Below are 4,994 nucleotides of genomic sequence, written 5' to 3' on the forward strand. Positions count from 1 at the left end.
CATGCTGGAGCCCAGCCTCCAAGGCTTTAGTTGAACAAATTGACCTCAATACTTATATTCTATAGCTTGATTGTTATTCCATTGGTATTTTCCGTCGGACCGCTAATTTACAGGGACGTCAACAAAGTAACGTCGGTTGTCAAGCGGTGGTGAGTTAAGTGCAAACCCAAAGACATATGCACAATCACATACGTATATAAATATATATATATATATAGACACTCATATATGTATGTGTATATATATGTTTGTATGCATGTATGTATGTATGTATGCATACATGTATGTGTGTATATATGTGCGACGAGTTTGCATACTCTTTCCGTTCACTAAATTCATTCACAAAGCATGTTTTGGCCCATGGGTAGAGCACAAGATGTGAAGGCACTTGTGGTAGTAGAGCATTCAGTTCATGAACTTACGTTCGTGAGTTCGATTTCCGGTTGCGCGTTGCATCCCTTGAGCAAGACACTTTATTTCACGTGGCTTCCGTCCAGTCAACGGACAGAAATGAGTTGTACTTGTAATTCAAAGGTGCAAGACTTGTCACATTCTGTGTCACGATAAATCTCATCGAAAACTACGTCAAGAGTTACGCATGTTTGCGGAGTTCTCAGCCATTTGTACGTTAATTTTGACGAGCAGACTGTTCCGTTGATCGGATCACCTGGAACACTCACCGTCATAACAGACAGACAGTCGAATAGTATAAGAACTGTGAATGAAGGATACATATTCCTTTGTTACATAGCTCTACCAAGCAGACTTATTCATATTTTGAAACCTGTATGATGCACGTGGCTCTGGAAAACGAAAGAAGACTGGAATTGTCTTCCTTTAATCTCAAATAAATTTTTCGTTCATTTTGCTCAACGTTTATGACTATATAATAATGTGCAAAAGCCTTCATGTTTCCGCTAGCAATTTGGTAGTGAGGATCAACTGATTTGCCTTGCGCTGCAATTTTCTTACTCCAAGCGAAAAAGTTTTTACTTCGTAGACTAAAGCCAATTCTTTCTTCAGCTATTCGAAATAATGCGAACTGCTAAGTCTTTACTTCCCTATAGAGAAATTCCACACTGAATTATTATTTTTTTTTCTGTTATTTTCCTTAATAATATCCATGATATTGCGAAAGCAAGACAAATCGCGTTTAATCAACGACAACTACAACTGCAGTAGAAGCAACATCAGCAACAATGATGATGATGATGACGACGACGACGACGAAGACAATAATAATGATGATGATGATAATAATAATAATAATAATAATAATAATAATAATAATAATAATAATAATAATAATAATAATAATAATAATAATAATAATAATAATAATAATAATGATAATAATAATAATAATAATAATAATGATAATACCTGTTGTCGTAGGTGCCCAAGGAATGATAGCAAAAAGGGATGATTGTACCTAGCTCAGATACCAGGAAACCCCAAAATGGCAGAAATTCAAAAGATAGCTCTCATGGGAACTGCCCATATCCTACGTAAAATACTGTCTATGTAATCTCAAATTTTAAAACAAACTCATCATTTTTTTATGTTTTCTTAAACATTCTCTAGAACAATATTATGTACAAAACCAAATATATGACACCCTAGGCATAACACCAACACAAACTTCTAACTTGTTTCTCTTGAAGTTTCTGCGTAAGACTTGGAGCCAACTTGTACAAATGCAAAGCAAAAGTCAAACATAAAATAACAATAATAATAATAATAATCTAACCATAATATTGCGGCAAGAAGACCAGATATGATTATTGAGCACAAAATAAATACACAAGATAAGATAATAGATCTTGCAGTTCCGTATGGTAGCAAAGTCGATACCAAAGAAATTGAAAAACATTCAGAAATATCAAGATCTGGTCAGAGTGTTGAAGAGACTGTAGAAAGTCAGGACAACAATTATTCCTGTAGTTATTGGTGCGCTTGACACAACATCTAAAACGCTACCTAAAAGACTGAAAGTGACTGAAATTGAAATTCGTATTGTCGACCTGTAAAAAAAAGTACCATTCTATATTCTCCAAGAATCCGAAGAAAGAATCTTGAGATTTCAGGAAATTTGTTGTTACCAAGCATCAAGATAGTATACCTGCTACGTTAACATGCACCAGCGAAATAATAATAATGATGGTTCCAAATTTTGGCACAAGGGCAGCAATTTCGAGAGATGAGATAAGGCGATTATGTTGATGCCTGTGTTCAACTGGTACTTATTTTATTGATCCTGAAATTATGAAAGGAAAAGGTGGAATTTCAACTCTAGACGAAAAGACGGGCCCCAAAACACCGTTAAGCATTTTGTCCAACGCGTTAACGATTCCTGGTTGCATTAGAAAATGATGATGATGATAATAATAATAATAATAATAATAATAATAATAATAATAATAATAATAATAATAATAATAATAATAATAATAACAACAACAACAATAATAATAATAATCCTTTCTACTGTAGTCAAAAGGCCTGAACTTTTGGGGGAGGGGACCAGTCGATTAGATCGACCCCAGTACGCAACTGGTGCTTAATTTATCGACCCCGAAAGGGTGAAATGCAAAGTCGATCTCGGTAGAATTTGAACTCAGAACGTAAGGAAGGATGAAATGGCGCTAAGCATTTTTTCCCGACGTGCTAACGATTCTGCCAGCTCGCTGCCTTGATAATAAAAATAATGGTTTCAAATCTTACCATAATAATAATAATAATAATAATAATAATAATAATCATAATAATAATAATAATAATAATAGTAATAATAATAAATAACAGCAAAAACAAAAGCAACAATAAAAAAGGAATATTTATGCTGATAATGCAGTTATTAATTCATGTAAATTGTAATCTTGTTGTGTTGACATTATAGAAATGAGAACAACAGATTAATATTAATATTAATATTAGCATTATTAGTATTTTTGTTGTTGTTGATGTTGTTGTTATTACAACTATTGTTATTGTTGTTGTTATTTATCATAATACTATAACATTTGGATAAGTGGCATTTCATAAGTTAGGTATGGATATATTTCAGCAAAAAACAAACAAAAAAAGAATTAAAAACTGTCAGTTTTGATATGAAAAATAATGAATAGAGAGATATAAAGAGATAGAGAGAATGGGAGTGAAGAGTGGTGGGAAAAAGAGAAAGAGACACGAAGATAGAGATAGAGAGAGATAGAGAGAGAGAGAGAGAGAGAGAGAGAGAGAGAGAGAGAGAGAGAGAGAGAGAGAGAGAGAGAGAGAGTATAAACACATGGACGCATACATATTATAAATTCATAAAGATATACATACATATAAATGTATGTGTCGGTAAGAATGATGTATACATACATACGTGAATGTAAATTTATATATATTTATACATATTCATGCACATGTACATGTTGCTATTATGCAAAAGTGTCGTAAGTCCAAAACGTTGCTTTTTCTGAAAACGAAAAAATAGTTTCGCCATTCCATTTCTTTTTACGTTAGCAACAGTTTCAGCTTAACAATAATACTTTTTGGGTGCATAAAATCGTAACTCCATGCATGTATGATATTTTCAGTCAGAAATATTTTTGCAAATACTAAATCGTTGTACTACTCTTTGACAATTTTCATCTGAAGCAGCTGGAGATACGATAGTTTGACCAAAAGAATCGGCTATTGCAAGCAAAATTAAATATTGAAAAGCAAAAACGGCATTTCGCCGAATTTGGACATACGATAGTTTAACATAATAGCAACGATATACTTATATATATGTGCATGTGTGTACGTATATACATGGAGATATATAACGTATGTTATGCACGGTATATATTTGAGATATATATAGCATGTGTGTTTCCATTCTTGCATATACACATGTATGCAAACTATGCATAAGTCCGGATCGACGAACATATAATTGGACGACTGTGTATGTTTGAACATGCCCGCACGTAGGCGTTCACATGTGTGTGCGTGTGTGTGTGTGTGTGTGTGTGTGTTTGTTTGTTTGCGTGTGCTTATGTGTGTGTGCGTGTGTGTGTCTGAAAATGTGTATATATGTGTGCATGTGTGTGTATGTGTGTAAAGTCTAACATATCGAAGCAATCCACCATCTAGAAATGGTAGCTAAATCTCTCTCTCTCTCTCTTTCTCTCTCTCTCTTTCTCTCTCTCTCTTTATCAATCTATCTATCTATCTATCTATCTTCCTGTGTGTATATAAGACAAGTGTCTTTAACTAAAAGCTCGTTACATGTATGCACGTATGTATGTATGTATGTATGTATGTATGTATGTACGAGGGGTGTATGAAAAGCTTTGAGCCTTGAAGTCTTGTACCTTCATCAGAAGTCTTGTACCAAGTTTTGTGGGGGTTTTTTTTTTTTTTTGAGGCTCAAGTCTTTCCATAAACCGCTAAGACACGGGGACATATACATACCAGCACCGGTTGACAAGCAGTGGTAGAGGGCAAACACATATATAGCTACACACACACACATGTATGTATGTATGTATGTATGTATGTATGTATGTATGTATGTGTGTATATATATATATACAATAGGAGCACTCCGTCGGTTACGACGTCGAGGGTCCCAGCTGATACGATCAGCGGAACAGCCTGCTCGTGAAATTAACGTGCAAGTGACTGAACAATCCACAGACACGTGTACTCTTAACGTAGCTCCCGGGGAGACTCAGCGGGACACAGTGTGACAAGGCTGGCCCTTTGAAATACAGATACTACTCATTTTTGTTAGCTGATTTGACTGGAGCAACGTGAAATAAAGTGTCTTGCTCAAGGACACGACGCGCCGCCGAGAATTGAACTCACGACCTTACGATCGTGAGTCGAATGCCCTAACCACTAAGCCACTGTATATAGGAAAAAGGACAGCAAAACGCGTATCTCAAGTCATAGAATATTTATTGGATGTTTTACATCTGTTTTGGGGATATCCCAATTGATAGGCTAGCATC

Source organism: Octopus bimaculoides, chromosome 7, assembly GCF_046866305.1.
Source record: "Octopus bimaculoides isolate indiv1 chromosome 7, ASM4686630v1, whole genome shotgun sequence".
NCBI lineage: Eukaryota > Metazoa > Mollusca > Cephalopoda > Octopoda > Octopodidae > Octopus > Octopus bimaculoides.